This window comes from Bombus bifarius, unplaced genomic scaffold, assembly GCF_011952205.1.
Source record: "Bombus bifarius isolate JDL3187 unplaced genomic scaffold, Bbif_JDL3187 scf7180000009157_frag, whole genome shotgun sequence".
Taxonomy (NCBI): Eukaryota; Metazoa; Arthropoda; class Insecta; order Hymenoptera; family Apidae; genus Bombus; species Bombus bifarius.
The window spans coordinates 1,042-20,160 of NW_022884937.1; the positions used below are offsets into that span (position 1 = coordinate 1,042).

The 19,119-nt window shown below is 34.9% G+C and overlaps 1 long non-coding RNA gene across 2 annotated transcripts; it reads left to right on the forward strand.

Annotated features, from left to right (window-relative positions):
- Nucleotides 1–3,730: 3,730 nt before the first annotated feature.
- LOC117214112 lies at nucleotides 3,731–4,412 on the forward strand. Of its 2 annotated transcripts, none has more exons than XR_004488784.1 (2): nucleotides 3,731–3,770; nucleotides 3,866–4,412. It is a non-coding gene; the product is annotated as an uncharacterized LOC117214112 (long non-coding RNA). The 2 variants fall into 2 exon arrangements; XR_004488783.1 differs by having other exon boundaries at nucleotides 3,732–3,770; nucleotides 3,888–4,412.
- The last annotated feature ends 14,707 nt before the right edge of the window (nucleotides 4,413–19,119 follow it).

A 19,119-nucleotide genomic window follows, 5' to 3' on the forward strand; every position in this document is an offset into this window, starting at 1 on the left:
ACTAGCATAGCTGAAGAAGAACGGATTGGTTCTGCCAATGCCGTAACTGGGAAGTAAGTCAATTTATAGAGCGGCATCTTCCTGGAAGTATAATATATACAAAGTAAAAACGAAGAATCATTGATGACAAGAATTATATTATTACAAATTATGAAGTATAAGACAATTTAAGTAAAAAGCATCAACTACTAACTACTCGCATAGCTATTTGTATCTTTATATTTTAATATAGCTTAGATATAAAAAGAATATTATTTTTGGATGTAATAATGTATAAACTTGCGCCAAATATTATAACAAAATATTGCACTTTCTATTTAAGTAGGATAGACATATTACCGGCAGCATATCTTTTTTCTATAGCAATGAAATTGTTTATAAAAAAGTTTATAAGAAAACTATCAATTAATGCAAACAACGCACTTCAAAATATTAATTACATTCGCGCGATTCGTTATCTCTAGTATTAATTTAACCATATGGTTCTATACACCCAAGACCCTCTAACAGTAATTTAGTACCATTACTAGTCGTATGTACAATGTATGTTTGTATGCAACTTTCGTAACTACAAAACATTCAGCAGTGATTATATATTTTTCCAAACATAAGAAACATTTTCTAATTGCATACTTAAATTTATCGATCAATTATGAACATATGATAACATTTATTTCTTTCAACTACTAATTTTCAAATCCTCTGCTGTTCCGTTAATTGAACGACGCGCCGACTTTTCGTACAAGTATCTTGTATCTTATCTGTATTATTTAGTTATCAATAAAGAAGAAACATTTTCTAATTGTATATTTAAATTTATCGATCAATTATGAACATGTAATAACATTTATTTCTTTCAACTACTAATTTTTAAATCATCTGCTGTTCGGTTAATTGAAGGATGTCGGCTTTCTGTAGAAGTATTTCATATTTATTATTTAATTATGAATAAGGAAAAAACATACAAAATATAGTTTTTAAACGGTTTATTATTTATAAAGAGAAACTTTGACTCAGGATATATATACTATATATATACTATTTACTTACAATTTTTTTTTTAAGACTTCAAAGTCGAAACAAGCACAGGAAATTTCCAAGCCGGTTAACAGAAACTTGAATGAGACAAAAATAACCTTTAGATCTCTATATGTTCTTCTTCCCCCCTGTTGCTTCCACGTAACTCTTATCCTATTGGTGGAGCTGTGCTGATATGTGAAATTATGACTACATAAAAACATCCGGAAAGACTCATTGAATGATTTTATAGTTTAAGGTTAATAAATTTCCATAAATTAAAGTTGAAAATTTATGAGAACATGTTTTCTGTAACAAAACTTAGTAAAAACAAACTAGTAAGGTTTATAGATTCTTTAATGATTATGTATGTATTCATAAACTAATTCGATAAACATCGTTCGATAAAACGACGAACAACACACAACATTGAAGCGCGAAATTTCAAATTCAATGAAAGATAAATAACAAATATTGCGAACAAATGATATTAAATTTACAATAATCTCATGTAAGAAAAAATAAAAGGGATAAAAGTAGTACAGAAGATAGAAAAATCTATAAAACTGGTGGCTGGGAAATAGAAAATATATAAATTTATGTTATTAGAGTTTAGTACTTCTGTCGATCAATGTGTTACGACCGTTCGCGGAGAGACGCAGTCGCAGTAGCGAGAGGCGTAAATTCTCGCTACGATTCGGTGAATCGACGCCGCGAAGTAGTCGTTCCCCTGTTTCGGTTAAGATAAGAGGTGGTTAAATGAATATGACACAGTATAGTAAGTTATATTTCACCGTTTATTCCAACAACTTATAACGAAGGCAGTTACGCTGGTGCGTATGTACGAGATTTTTTTTTTTTATTTATTTGTTGAAATTACAATCAATTCTCGCGTTGAGAATATGTACGAGATGAATGAGTGACTGATCTGTGGGTGTGTCCTACCCGGTGGAAGGATATTGACCGTTCGAAGGATGTGAAATCAGAACTGTCTTGGGAGACGATGCTGTCTCGGAGGAAAGCTAAGGATGGGTGTGTCTAGCGCACGGGACCATCGGATTTGTTGGTGACGATTTTAGTTAGGAGAGTGAAGGAAGTGGCTTCGTTGTTAATTGGTTAACGAAGGGTCTTAACCGCCCTCGAGAGAAAGTGGTTAGTGGGAGGAAAGTTGCAGCATACGTGAGAAAAACTAACTTTCCCTTGTCCAGTCGGGGTAGACAATAGTCTTTAGAAATTCTTCGGAAACAGACGTTTGTTTGGTTTGAAGGACCTTTTCTAGGAAATCTATGAGATTTATGGAAGGTACTTGAAACTATGGAGGATACGCTGCGAGTATCCGGTGACATCTGGTTGCCATATTGCTCGCGGTGCGACGTAACAAAATGGAATAGAAAGATTATACCACAGACGAAATTATACTTTATACTTTATTATACTTTATACTTTATTATTACATTACATCAATTGACATCTTTGGAATTACAACGATTCGATACACATTTTAACTAAATATTTTGCAATGAAACACGTATTATTAAACAACATAATCATACTAAATTAATTTAATGTGACTATTTATTATTATTATATAATAACACAGTGATGAAAGAAATAAACTGGTCAAGTAATCTAAGGAACGATAATACGTATCTATGTCAGTGACGGTGAGAAAAATTCAGATATCTGTACTTAAGTGATTACACTTATAAGTATCATTATATATTATATAAATATGATATTTCGAATGGTATCATTTATCACTCATTAAACAAGAGTGTCATATCCAGAGAAATGATTTTACATATCTTAATCTTTGCTTTGATTACGATAGTAATAATTTCTATCAAACTTGATGAGGAAGATACATGAATAATTATCTTAAAGGTGAAAATCTTGGCAAATTCATTTGTACATAAACTAACAGGAATGAATTTTAAAGATACACTCTGCTCTCAACAATTAAAGCTGTCTTGTCGCAACAAAGTTTCAATAATTTTTTATGGACAACATGGCCCAGTTTGCACAAAGACTAAAAATTTTAACATTAAATTTGGATAAAAAATCTTACGGTAGAAGGAATGATATATCCTTCATTTTCGCCAATAATCTGGTCGAATTTAGTCAAGTAAAATGGTATTGTTTCGTTCAAAAGTTGATTCTTCCTCGCTTCCTTCTTTTCAGGATTCTCCTCCATGCGATAGTAGCAGATAGCTGAAACCAACCGTTACGTTCATTTGTGTTTTTCCCCCCAAACGAAGAGAAAATAAGTTGTGAAAGAAGGAGTAGCCTCTCATAGTTCCTACAATTTCTTCATTCTCTTTGCTTTCTTCAATATTGCCTCAACAAGTTCCTGTGGTTCACGATACTTGAAATATATACAATGTTACCAGCGTGGAAATTGTCTTGGAAACTTGGAAAATCTTTCAAGAGGAACAACATTGCTAACTGAGATTCGAGAAAGGAAAGGTAAGTAAATCCTTGCTTCTACTTAGAGCTTTTTTATTTACTTCTGACGAGTAAAGTACTGTTATTAAAATTTGATTAAAAGTACCAAGAATGTCGAGATATAAACAACCATTTGTGGAAAGGTCAGGAGAAGCAGAATTATCGAATAAACGTTATATAACTCTTAGTGATTAAGTAAGAGAAGAGAAACGAGAAAAAAGTCTTTTATCTAGGTCTTAATAAAGTATACTATATTTATCTCCATATCAAGAATAACAACAAGATATAAACAGTCTTCTAGAAATTGAGTAAATATTACATAATTACATCTTGAGCAATATTTTGCGTCTTAGCTTTTGCTTAAACATTATGATAATCTTAAATATCTGTAAATTCTTCACAGACTCTTTGCATCTTCTATACAGGTATCTCATGATCATGTGATAACACACAGGAAGAAAAAATAGAGGAAAAAACAGCGTAAAAAAAAGTTGCGTAGGAGTATCGTCGCACTACATCATTCGACAATTGATGCACGTCATGGCGATCGTCACGGTTTAAAGCAGGCCATCAAAAACACGTTTGTTATCGTACGGAAAAATCTGCGACGTTCCAGCTGTTCAGGTGCATCGAATTGTGAATCATCGGCGGTACGAAGCAAGGCGAGGGGCGTAAATAGAGAAAGAAGAGAAGAGAAGGATTCGCATAAATGATAAAATATAATCGTTCGTTCCTCGTCGATGGCGGATGGATGGCTTTAATCGTGGACGATATCGATACGATTATATTTTATACATTTGAAACAAATATAAAAGACAAGCAAAAACCAGAGATACGATCGTTATGATATTATTCAATCGGTAGCCTATTTACCTCGTTTATTGTTCACCTTCTCTGTCTAGTAATAATTTTTCGATTCGACTGGCGTGACGTTACGTTGGCGGTGTAAAGACACGATTTTTGGAAGCCATCGAATTCGTGATGTCGATAGAAATCTTCAGTTGGAATCGTTGTATCATAACGTAGTCTGCTTATTGTCGATAAGAATTTACTAAACTAAAAGTGACTACTAAAAGTTTCTATCCTCTAAATTCTATCTACGATTCTATAATCTAAAAACTGACTTTTGCAAACAAACTGTAACATTCGCTTAACGGAAAGACATACGTATCTTGTTTGTACTCGTCTTTTCACAATGAATTCTTGAACGTCTGTCTCTGTGGTGAGACAAATGCAAAGTCATCTCATCAGTTACTCACCTTGCTTCAAATCTCCAAGAGTATCGACGAGCACGTCGCATATCATCGCATCCCATTCGTTCTTTCCCATTAGATCGTACTTCCTCGCCAAGTATCGCGCCACAGCGTTACTCTGCGCTACCGGTTTCCCGTCTATCTCCAGCGCAGGCAGCTTTTTATAAGGCATTGCTAAGAACAAACATGGCTCATATGAACACTGTGTAGAGGGAAACGATCGATAGGAAATCACAACACAGCTTCCGAGGCCGTTGCGTTCTTGTGAATAGATGAATCGAAATCATTTCGGTTTTAATCAACATGGCCTAGTAAAGAAATACAGAAATGTCTTCTTTCTCCTTTTTTTCTTTTCTTACGATTACGATGGACAGGGTATCGCGTGTTTTTGACTGTTGGGAAGAACCTAAAGTTTTTAAAATCAAGGATAAAAGATAATACCAGACACGGAAAAAATATTAGAAAATGTACACGGTTCTTGTAATGAAAATTGAAATGCAAGGAATATAAATCGAATGTCTATTGCGAACGTAATTTTGTGTTTTACACCGACAGGATTGATTTACAGACTTACGTTGATTTTTTGTTTCTCTATTTGCAAGCGACATATAAGATTATATCGAAGACTATGCTGCGTAAAACTTTTATTATACCATTTACGATAGAAATGTCGCAACAGAAGATCGAATTTTATGTCTGCTTTGTTCTTTCGACTTTTTAGCTATGTTCTTGTTCATTTCCGAACTGATTTCAATTTTTTATCCTTTTTTTCCGACAAGTCCTAAAAAGTTTTTAAATTAACGAGAAACGTAGAAGTATTTTTGTATTCCTATTTTAAGTCACCTATTTACGGTTTTCTCAAAATATTCGAAATGCTTCGATTCATTGAAAACAATAAAGATTGCAACACAAAAATTCGAGAATCGTAAGTGAATTAAGTTGGTATTCGATAAACACGATATTACGGAAGCAAAACTTAATGAAAAGTTCGACTTTATTCCGTATGAAATTTTACTTTAAGTAAGTTTAGCCTGCACGTGAAACGAAAGTTTTATATACAGAAAAGTTTGAGTAAATGGTAGATACCTGAGAGTTGAACGATGAAAGTAAAAATCGATTCTTCACGCTTACAATCCTTGTATTCAGGCCAGAGTTCTTCGGGGATCCTCTCGTCGGTATACTCGATGCCAGTATATGCAAATATGTACCGTATATGTTCGGCACGACCACGGGCATTGAAGTAGATTAGTTTGTAGGTATGTTCGTCGCTCATTTTCCTTGCTCTGTCAACTTATCGAGAAAAATGTTACAATTAACTCGTGTAATTAACAGACTGTGTGCGTGTTTGTGCGTAGAGAGAACAATTTATTTATAGATGGAATAATTCGTATAATACGCAAAATAAATCATTTAGAAGGCTGGAATATGTGTTTTTGAAACAATTAATTATGTCGAAAAATATTTCAAACGAGATATAATTATGAAAAAAATAATAATTAAATGTATGTAAATGTATGTAATAATAGTTAAATGTATGTAAATGTAATAATTAAATGTAATTAGTTGTGAAAAAAATAATAATAAAAAGTAAATAAATGTAAAAAAGGAATTAAATGTAATTAGTTTCTTTATACGCACGCGATATTATTGGCGATATATGACGGTCAACTTTATTTTTTTAAATAGATATATTTGTACGTATATTTTTAGATATAAATACATATATTATATAGATATAATAGTATATATAATATATATAATAATATATATGTCGAGTCTGAATCTCCGAGTCCGAGCTCGAGGCGCCCTCCCGGGGAGGGCTCGCGGGAGGTAGCGGTTCTGCGTTGAAGTTCTCCATCGTCCGGTCGCGCGTGGGGTACCTTTATTGTCGATAGTTACACTAGTGACGAGGGCCTCAGGCTTGATAACGAATCCGCGGCCAACGGGAGGACTATCGTATAAAAAGCAACAGGATACACGAAATAATATAATTCTGACTAGGACAACATAAACGCAAGAAGTGTTGATATTGAAAAAAATATTTAATTTTGTATATAAATATTTTCATATTTAAAAAAGTTTCCGGAAGCAGGAAGATTTACAAACAAATAATATCATAAACCGAATGTTTCATGATCCTTTTCTAATTAGAGTGTGTGACAGCATGTGAGAACGTTTCTTAAAAATATGACTTATTGCAATTACTTAATCGCAATTATAAACGATTAAGACCTTCTCACAACGAGGCAATCTATCCAAAGTATAAAACTCGTTATACTTGATGAGAAAACAAATCTCTACTTAGGTTTCATTTCGTTTCATCGCGTTCATAAAAAGTGAATTTGTATGAACACATCGTGCACTTTAGTAATTAGGACCGTTGATCTCGCTGCAACATAGATGGATAGAAAAAAGCCATTTAAAATGATACAACGTCGGGAAGACAATTATGAAAATTATAAATGGAACACAAGATAAAATTGTTTAAGATTAATTCTTCTTTTTTTTTTTTAATCGCGAATGTTTGCAAACGAAGTTTCAATCTGTTTACAATGATAGCAATGAGAGGAGGATGTCTATGAAAGTTATAAATGCGATATTGAATAACATTTCTGCGAGTGGGTTTGTTTTTCGTTACAAATGTTTTTTAAACGAATCTGCAATCTGTTGGAAACAACGGAACAGTAACGGGACGACTGATAGGGAAATAAAAAAGATCGCGTTTTATTTGAACAGACAAATCTTTGAAATCTATTCGAAAGTCTATTTGAATTGGTACGAGCTCGAAAAGAACGGTGAATACTATAGAAGGAGGATTAATTAAAATTCTTATTAATCTGTACGCTTTGTATATTAAATACCTTGATCGATGCCAAGATAACAAATTATTATACAAAACAGTGAAGTATCCACGTCTGACATTAATATTGAGTATTACCATTACTGTAATTTAATTTTTAACCGATCCTGAAAATTCCTTAGAACGTAAAAAGTATAAAATGTTACTGTGCATTTCAAGATTAAATGCACTGTAATTTAGAAACAGTTATGAAGCGGAAACAAATAATTTATTCAGAATAAGAATTCTACGTAATCATATTAAAAAAAAAGAACGTACTTAAAACGCGTTTAAACTCCAAATATGTAAAGACAATAAGGGAAAAAAATTAAACGAAGAATCGTATTTTTTGTAAATTCACACAAGATTTTATCTAAAAACAAATTAAGATTTTTTGAAGAACGTACAAGACGGAACACGAACAATAAAAAAAGGGATGTTAAATACAAAAAATAGATTGAAATTTAGATTATGAAATATAAAAAAAATGATATTGCATAATTTACAATTATTTTCGATAGCTTACGTCAGTATGTTGGAGTGTAAACTATAAAATATTCAAAAACTGATACCATTCAGACATAATTTAGAAAAACAATAAATTGCGGAAACCGATAGTTAAAACTCGATACGATCGATACTCCAAAGCTCTAATCCTAATAATTACTCAGCAATAATAACCGATAATTCATGTTGATTAATGTTTGAACTCCGTTTTTTTTTCTGTATGTGTATACAAATTTTGTACAGTTTGATAAAGCGAAATTAAATTATCATCCTTTTGTACTACTTCAAACATTGAGATTTGTCATCTTCAAGGTCGATCACACATAGTTTCAGATTGCGGAATTGCAAGGGTAATTAATTTTGCAATCGGTTTTCCTTTGATATAGATGTGAATACAAATAGCCATTGATTGACAATATACCGAAGCAATTCTAGTTTAATTTGAAGTCATCGATCCTTTGATATTTTTGGAAGAATAGTAAAAGTACAGAGAAAACAAGAAAAAATGGCGTTAACTAAAAGATAGCTCCAATGTATGTCATAAATATTATCTATATATCATTTGTAAGATGTAAGTGACCAAGATATCGAATTATACAAAAATTGTATGTAATGATTAATACTTGAACGTTACTTACATTTATGTACATGAAAATTTGATCTTTTATTAACTAAGTTATTGATCGACAAAATGACTTCCTACATAATTCTCCGCCTGAACTGAAATGCATATTTTTTTTTACGCAAGCCTTATGTGTAGCTAGTAACGAGCAAACAGATTAATTACTTTACACACGGTCGTATCTTGTTTGCTGTAGGCGAGTTCTCTCGTGTAATCAACGAAGTACTCAACTTTAAAGCGATAACAGAAGAACATTATTGTATCGATAAAAATCATGCTTTTTTCAAAGAAATATGTAACTCGTATTTTTTTTAAAGCAACCCTCATAACGTATTGAATATGTAAGGAAATTCGAGGATTTGGGAATACAAATTATTGACTATATTTCCCATACAACAGTTATACACCTATATTCCTCTCTAAGAACGTCTTGCACGCACGCTGGTTGCCAACCGACTAGCCTAGATTCTTCTAACATCTGGCAACAGTCTTTTGTCTCCACTGAGTCCTTGACGCCCTCTAACCCTTACACACACACTCTCATGTACAGTGTAAATGTATCACTTCCCTAACACGCCTCCTTACATTTATACTGTACACTTAATTTTATTTACATACTTGTCGAATTAACAAAATATTTGACATTTATCGCTTTCTTTACATTTCTCTTATTTTACATTCATCCATGACCTAAACCTTTCAAATTTCTCTCTACACAGTGCCTTCGTAAAAATATCCGCAGTGTTTTCTTCTGTACTTACTTTTATTATGTTTATCTTATTTTCCTTTACGTACTGGTGAACGTAGTGGTAATGAACTTCGATGTGTTTAGAATTTTTTGTAAAAGTTCCGTATTTTGCTATACTCATTACTCCAGAGTTATCCTCATAGATTTTTACAGGGTTATCGTCTACATTTACATCGAAGATTTTCATTAGTTCTCTGATAGTCATTACTTCGCTCACCGCTTCCGATAGAGCTACATACTCTGCATACGTCGACGCTTTTGTCACACACCTTTGTTTTTTAGACTTCCATCTAAGACAACAATCTATCGTTTCGCATTTTTCATTTCTTTTATAATGTAGCCCTAAATCTCTAGTCCGGTACAAATATTTCAATATTCGCAAGGCATATTTAAAATGTGTCTCGTTACAACAATCTTGAAATCTACTCAGATAATTCACACTATAACTTATATCGGGTCTGGTATTTACACTAATATACAGCAATGCGCCAATTAAATTCTTGTAACCAATGTCCTCTCTATTTATCTCAGCTTTTTCAATTTTTAAGTTGGTCTCCATAGGTGTACAGTACAATTTGCTGTTATGTAATTTATATTTGTTTGCTAATGATTCTATGTATTTCTTTTGGCTTAATCTCATTTCATTTTTTTAAATAATCATACTCTATATTTATTCCAAGATATTCTTTTACTTCACCTAAATCTTTCATTTCAAATTTATCAGTTAATAATTTTTTTACACTTTGTATCTTCCCTTTGTTTTTACTACAAATCAACAAATCGTCTACGTATATTAACAAATAAACAACATTTTCTCCCTCTCCATAAGTATATAGGCACAGCTCTATATTGTTCTTTTTAAAACCTAATCTCGTCACATACTTATCAAAACACTCATACCAGTCCCTCGGACTTTCTTTTAACCCATAAAGCGCTTTCGATAATTTACAAACTCTATTCGTTCCGTCCGCATATCCCTTTGGTTGATTTACATATACCTCCGAGGTTACTTCACCATTTAAAAAGGCAGTTTCTACATCCATTTGCTCAATTATTAATCCATTTTGACAACAATATGATAGCAATATCTTAAAGGTCTGATTACTCGCCACTGGAGAATATATGTCATCGGCTACGTTTCTTTGTTGAAATCCCCTTACCACTAATCTAGCCTTATACCTGTCCTCTGATTTTTTCGTGTAAACCCATTTTACATCTAATACTTCTTTGCCTTTTACCCTTTCTACCAATTTCCAAGTTTTATTCTTATAGAGACATTCTATTTCCTTATCCATAGCCTGTTTCCAAACTTCGTTATTTTCGCAACCAATCGCCTCCTCAAATGTACGAGGGATATCTACTTTACAATAATTTGCATGAATCTCGCAAATATTTTCCTTTTCTGGATACCTTACTGGAGTTTTCTTAATACCTGTAGATCTCCTAGGAGTGTTTGAGCTTTCAATACTACTATTATTTTCATCTTTCCTACCTTCTAACTCTTCCTTATCCATACCATCCAATGAATAGTTATCTTCGCTATCATTTCTATCTGCCTCTAATGAATTTTCCTCAAAACCGATACATTTAGTGTCTGTCTCAATGACCTCTACATGTCTAGCTATTGTTATTTTTCCACCTAATAAGACTCTGTATCCTACTTCACTATATCCTAATAGAATTCCCATATCTGCCTTCTTGTCCCATTTGGAAACTCTTTTTTGTTCTGGCCTTCTTACAAAAACTTTACTTCCATATAGATGTAGATTTTTAACACTTGGTTTTCTCCCGAAGAATATTTCGAAAGGTGTCTTTCTTTCTATAGTATTCGCTAATATTCGATTTTTCAAGTATGCCGCTGTACAAACTATTTCCGGCCAGTACCTTTTATGTACTTTCGCTTCCGCTAACAAGCAACGCGCCATGTCCATCACTGTTCTATTATACCTTTCCGCTGTCCCGTTTAATTCATGTACGTATGTTGGGCAATTATTTATTCTTATACCTTTATCCCTAGCAAACTTATAAATTCGATTATTTAAATATTCTTTACCATTATCGCATCTTAATATTTTTAACCTCTTGCCCGTTAAATTTTCGGCTTCATTTACGAACTGTACGAAAGAATCAAAGACCTCATCTTTTGATTTTATACAATAGATCCTAGCTATTTTACTATAATCATCGATAAATGAAATGAAATATTTTTCTCCATTGAATCCGGTGGTCTTAAAAGGACCACATACGTCCGTATGAATAATTTCCATTATTTCCCTAGCCTTAGTTCGATTATTTTTGAAAGGTAAGTTATGCATTTTGCTTTCTATACACACCCTACATTTCAAAAGTTCCTTTTCAAATTCATTCGGTATGCCAGTCACTAGCTGCTCTTTACCCAAAATCTCTAAATATTTAAAATTTACGTGTCCTAGCATCCTATGCCATCTTTCCTTTTTACTCATACCACTACGTTCGGCGCTGTTTACTAAGTGCTTCTTCCCTTTCAATATACTTTTTATTCTATATGTCCCATTTTCTTTGAACGCTACAGCTGTAAGTTTATTATCCTCATCTATTACTTTCGCAATATTTCCTTTGGAAATAACCGTATTCTTATTGTCTGTTAGTTTACCTAAACTAATCAAATTTGCGGACATTTCTTTCGCGTAAAATACTTTCCTCATATTTATTTCATTTTGTTTTCCGAATGCTTCAAAATAACTTATAACATTCCCAACTTTTGTCGCTTTTATCGGTCTATTATCGCCTAAATATATATTTACCGGTTCTTTTAGGTCGATAGATTTATCGAAATAATTTATATTATTAATTATGTGATCAGTACAACCGCTATCTAATAGCCACACTATTTCGTTCTTACTTATCTCATTCGTCTCACTGCTGTTTGCTGCGTGCGCCGTTGCTATCCATATGCCTGCTCTTGAGTTTCCATGCTCGCCCGTGCCGGTTGTTGATTGACGATGAAAGTTTCCACGTCCTCTGCTCGTATTGCCTTTGTTCCCTCTTCCTCTGTTTCGACCACGTGTTGGCCCATGCCAATAGCCGTTACTGCTTTCCGCTTGGACGCCATTTTGACACTCTCTCGCAAAGTGTCCTAATCTTCCACATCTGAAGCATCCTTCCTTTTTTGCAGAAAAGGCGTTGGTTTGCCTTTCTCCTCGATTGGATTTATTTTTCTTCTCTGCTACCTCTATTTTATTTTTTACATACGCTACCATTTGATCCTCTTCTTTCAATGCGTCTATTATGTCCGCTATGTAGCTGTGTAATATCGTGATGTAATATGTTCACAAAGAGTGGACAATAGAGATGTTAATCAGACAGAGAAGACGATTGTGGCTTAACTTGAACTATTCATACCAAACGTACAGAAAACAGCGCAATCCACACTCTCTCGGCAACGCCACTCGCAACCTCCGTCTCTGCTCGACTCGCACTCGGCTTCTCGACTCGCACTCTCGTTCTCGACTCGCGCTCTGCTTTTCGACTGACTGTTGTCGCATTCCATTGCCCTTTTCCTAGGCCCACCGCACACGTGTTCAGCAGACGCTCGTGGCCAGGGTCACGTAGGTCTTTTCCACGAAACTATGCACTTGAAAAGACCGATGACACATTGATGGGCCCGACGGCGCCTCGGCTCTCGCGACACTGTTCATAGTTCGTCCGATATTGCCCAGGCCTTTCGTCCACGATACTACAGCTGTATTCTTCGGGTAACGTATTCAGCATGTAATTCAGCTTTTCCCTCTCACTTACTTGTGCGCCCGCACTTTTTAATTCATTGATTAATTTTTCGAAATCGTTAAAGAATGATGCTGAATCACTGTAGTTCTCCAGTCTTATGTTTTCCAATCTCCTTCTGCATACGATCTGCAGTGCCGTCGACTCTTTCAAGTACATTTCATCGAACCTTTTTATTATATCATACGCCGTTTTTCCTTCCCTAACATACTCCAATTGTCTGTTCGATATTGCACTATAAATTATATTAATCGCCTTCAAATCCTTTTTGTCCCAGTCTTCATCGTCTCTTTCGTTCTTCATTCTAGTTGTAACAACCTCGCATTCCTTATATTTGAGAAACATCGTGATTCTTTGCTTCCACATTCCATAATCCTCACCATCGAATATAGGTATCATGATTTCCGATCTCTCCATTTTAATTGATTCCTTTTTTTTTCTTTTCTTACTCAAGCGTTCCTACGTGCTCGAAGTATATTTTTTTCTGAAAGTTTTTTTTTTCTTTACTGAAAACTCACTCGCAAGATCGTAACCACGCACTAAATATCTTGCAAAACTAGTAACCACGCTCTGCTACCATGTTAAGGAAATTCGAGGATTTGGGAATACAAATTATTGACTATATTTCCCATACAACAGTTATACACCTATATTCCTCTCTAAGAACGTCTTGCACGCACGCTGGTTGCCAACCGACTAGCCTAGATTCTTCTAACATCTGGCAACAGTCTTTTGTCTCCACTGAGTCCTTGACGCCCTCTAACCCTTACACACACACTCTCATGTACAGTGTAAATGTATCACTTCCCTAACAGATTAAAATAATCATACATTTTTTTTTGTTCAACATTTGTAAAATACGATATTATCAAGATCACCAAGCAGGTAATCTTCAATTCTTAATTAATATAATAAAAAACATAATTAATGATTGTTTGATGGTTTTATTATTATCTCTATAATACAAAAGCACAACATCGTGTCAACAGTTTATATAGTTCGTATGTTTCTGTAGGAATACACAAATAATAGTTCTCTATCACAACGTAATCTAAAGGGAAAACCCTAACTAAATGACAAAAATATCGGTAATAACTGGAACTAATGAATGTTAAAAGCAATCAGTATATTCCATACAAACTTCCATCAACACGATTCGTTCTTCATTCTCTCAACACACTAAGGCCGTGTCACGTCGATTCGGGGTAATTTCACGTTCCGCACGCAAGGTGAGAAATTCGTACTTAAATTTTGATTGTTATTAGAAAATTTATTGAACACTGACAGAGTAACAATACAGAATGGTCAAACAGCACAGAAAAGAATGTTCTTACAACGACTCGAGAGGTACTTTTTTATATCAAGGACCCGGCTCCTGTGGAGGGGCTATCGCTGGATGCCGGTCACATAGGGTTTCTATTACTGCTTAGCCATCATATTGCTGACCAAGGTATGTGAGGCATAACCATCCTTTCGTTGCGTTCTCACGACCACCGGGACATTCCCCCCTCCTTAGCTTCGCTTTGCTCCGCTAAAGCGTAAGGCTCTGGTGGGGCTTCTAAGTTGAATGATCCCCTCATCTTCGTCTTCGGTGATATTTTGGAAGGTGACCGTCCTTGGTACTGTTGATGTTTGATCGATCCTGTTTACGCGAGCGGTAGGGCAGAGTATTTTGATACGTACATTTTTAGGAAATGATCGGCGTAGACATTCGAAAAGTTTACATTTGTACATTACATATATTGTTCCTAGTCCTAGGGCTATGATTCCTAATATTTGTAGTGTGGATATGCCATATTCCTTCAATGAATTTATGCGTCGCTCAAATTGCAGGGTACTGATTTGTGTTTGTAATGTGTCGAGGTTGGCTTTATATTGGTTAAAATTGTGAGTTACTTTTGGAGCTGTTTCTAATATTTTCTCTAATATTGGAACATCTGTTTCTTCGAAGCTGTATATGCTATTCTTAAATTTGGTTTCGTAAGAGATATTTTTATGTGATCCTCCTATTTTCATAATATTATGATCGTATGTGATTATGCACCCGGTTTTACTGCTAATTAAGCTTGGTTGTCTAATTTCTAGGATTTTATGTGTCTTACATAACACGTCGATTTGTACATTTTTCGCAGGAATAATAATATAATGGTTTTCCGTCTGCAAAGGTACGAACGTCAATTCTTCCAGCTTGAAGACAGCAGTCGGGCAAGTTTTGACCGTCTGTCGATTAGTAATTAATTCTGATCTGCATTCAGGTGAATCGATTCTATTGTGACTCGGTTGAGTTCTTTTACAAATGTGGATGATTGCCGTTCGTTTACAATATTTGTTTAAGTAGTGACTATCGACAAAGGTGTATTGTTCTGAGTCGGTTAGAGGCAAAAATCCGTTTCTATTACAGGCGCAATGAATACAGAGTTTTGTTTGGAAGGTATCGGGTAAATTTTAGTTATTTTCCATTCATCGTTTTCCAAAAGCGGCACAGTTATTGTATATATAAGTTTGTTATCTCTTATCCATACCTTTAGTTTGCTTAGATCTATAATTAGTTGAAAGTTTTGAACTGAAGGTTCGATATGGTTAGTCATAAAGTTTTGTCTCGTTATTTGGTCAAGTGTTTTTAAGAATTATTCGGGTTCTATAACTTGTGGGTTTATGATTCCTTGTTTCCCTAACATAACAGTGTTAAAAATTTCGTCGATGTTTATATGGAGTTCTGATATGGTAGATTCGGTTTGAATTAATAGGGAGACTAATATTTCGTTTTTTTCATTGTGGTTTTCAATCTTGTGTATATCGTTGGCTAAGTTTTCAAGTTGATTTGTTTTGGTATTGTCTAGCACGCGTTTGATGAGTGCGGTTTGGTTACTAAGAATTGTTTTTATTTTATTGTTGGAATCAAATAATGTACCGATGTTCTTGTTAATGAGTTCTAAATCGTTTTCGTCGAGAGTTCCGAATAAAGTTTTGGATACTGAGCCTATGACATTGAGCAATCCGCGTTTGCTTTTATAACGCAATAATAATTTGAGTTGCCGAGTCAGGTTTTGAAGATTTCTGTACTTAAATTTTAGGCTGCTTATTTCTGGTATGTAAGCGCAAGGTGGTTTACATTGACGGTCTATTAAATCTATTACGCGTTGTAATCTATTAACTTGGTCAATTGGATCGTTAAGGCCTACTATAAGGGTGATATCTATTTGTTCGTTGTACAGATAGCAATTGTCAATGTGTTCCAGGAATATGTTGGCGTAATTCAATGGTTTTACTTCTAGATCGCTTCTAATGTACTCGAGTGTTATGATGATCCATATTATGGTCTTCTTCCTGAAAGGTAGGGTTTTAGCCTGTTACCGTGGATTCTTTGCGTGTGACCGTTGGAATATTCGATAAAATAGGTGGGTGGATTGGATGAGAGGATTTCTGCAGGTCCTAGCCATTCGTGGTCTAGCTTGTTAGTTTTGTGATCGTTATGTACCCATACTTTATCTTTTACTCGGAATATCGTCTGTGTTTTAATAATTTTTCGCATTTGATCCCTCTGGTATCGCTTTTTGTTAGATTCGGTAACTCGTCTTGCTTTAGTTATATAGGCGTTGTGTCGATTTTTCCAGAGGTTAAACAATTGTTCTCTGGTTAGGCTAGGAGTGGTTGATATTGAGGATGGCATGTTAGCTTGTCGTCCAAATGTTAGTTCGAATGGGGTATGTCCGGTCGTCTCGTGTACTGAAGTATTATATCCCATGCATATTAATTTTAAGTTTTCATCCCAGTCGTTCTGTCGGTCGGTCGTACAAGTTCGAATAAGGTCCTTTACTACGGCATGCTTTCGTTCAAGGGATCCGTTAGATTGTGGATGGAAAGAAGTGGTTTTTATGTGTCGGATTTTGAAAGCCCTTTCAAATGTGTCCATCAATTTACATACGAAATTTCGTCCCATGTCCGTCAGAATACTTTTTGGTGCGGAAAATATGTACACATAGTGATCCAAAAGTTCGTTAATGATTGAGTTGGCTGTTTGGTCTTTTAAGGGTATGAGGATGAGATATTTGGTTAATTGATCTTGGATAGACAGGATAAACTGATTGCCCCGTTTGGTTTTGGTGAGAGGTCCGAATATGTCCATTGCGATTTTGTCATTAGGATTAAGCGGTGTGTCAGTTATCATAGGTTGTTCCTTGGCCCTGATACGATTTAGCTTTTCTCGTTGGCAGGTTTCGCAGTTTTGTATGAATTCTGTAACGTCTTGTTCTAGGTTTGTCCAGTGATGGTGCTCTTGTATTCGTTTCACGGTGCGGTGTATACCTAAGTGTCCTACTAATTCGTTATGATTTTCGCGTAGTATCGTTTGTTTTTGTTCGTTATCGTAGTCTACTGGCGGATCTTGTCCAAATATTAATTTAATTTGAGGGAATCTAGTTGTTAGAAACCTTAGCATGAGTTGAATATTTACCTTTTCTAACGTGCTGAAGCTATTGTCGTTTATTCCTATTTGTAAGCGTCCGGTTCGGTGTTTAATAAAGTGTTTGGTTAATTGACGCAACCAATGCTGTTCGTTAAAGTCTCCCAGTTCGGTCTTTGTAATTTGTTTAAAGTGTGGTCTGTTAGGTTTTTGGGTTATCGGAGCTGGGGTGATATTGATTTTCCAGTCTATATACTCGTCATAATAGTCCGGGTTTTCTACATTGGGTTGGATTTCTTCATTAGTGATAGGATACAATCGGGATAGAGCATCTGCAGCTGTATTTTCTTTTCCTTTTTTGTATTCGATTTCATAATCGTACTCCTCGAGTCTCAAACGCCATCGCATGAGTCTCGATGAGGGGTCTTTAACATTCTTTAACCATTTCAAGGCTTGATGATCGCTTTGAATTTTAAATTTTCTACCAAGTAGGTATTGTCTTAGTCTTTTGATTGACCATACTATTGCTAATAACTCTTTCTCGGTTGTGGAATAATTCTTTTCAGGAGGGTTCAAAGTTCGGGATATATAACAGCATGGATGTCCGTCTTGGGAGAGTATTGCTCTTAACCCTTCGTTACTTGCGTCTGTTGTTAATGTGAATGTTTTGTCAAAGTCTGGATATTGTAGTACAGGGGCTTCGCAGAGTTTTTGTTTTAGTGTGTCAAATGCAAGTTGTTGTCTATCGGTCCAGTAGAATGGAGTGTCCGTTTTTGTGAGATCTGTCAATGGTTTTGCGATTTTAGAAAAATTACGTATAAATTTTCTATAGTATCCAACGAGTCCTAAGAATGACTTTATGTGGGTCGCGGTCTTTGGTGTTTTAAAGTCTTTCACGGCTTGAATCTTTTTGGGATTAGGCTTTACTCCTTCCTTTGTTACTACGTGTCCTAAGTATTCTAATTCCGGTTTCAAAAATTCGCATTTGTCCGGTTGTATTTTTAATCCTAAATTTTGTAGTCTGTCTAGTATAATGGCTAGATTTCGGTTATGTACTTGGATGGTGCTCCCGAATATTATAATGTCATCCATGTATACGAAACAGTTATTTCCTATTAACCCCCGTAGCGCGGTATCCATCATACGTTGAAACGTCGCCGGTGCGTTTTTAAGGCCGAAGGGCATGCGATTATAGTGGAAGTGACCTTGTGGGGTTGAGAATGCAGTATATCTTTTGGAATTTTGCTCCATAGGTATCTGGTGAAATCCTGACGAGGGGTCTAGGGCCGAGAAAAATTTAGCTTTGCCTAAGTGCTCGAGTATTTCGTCCGAATTTGGTAAAGGATACGCGTCTTGGTCTGTTTGCTCGTTTAATTTTCTAAAATCTATAACGATCCTCCATTTTTGTTTGCCTGATGCATCTAATTTTTTTGGAACTACCCAAATTGGTGCGTTATATGGACTGTCCGATGGTTCTATGATTTGTTTGTCTAACATGTCGTTGATTTGAGTCTCGATTTCCTT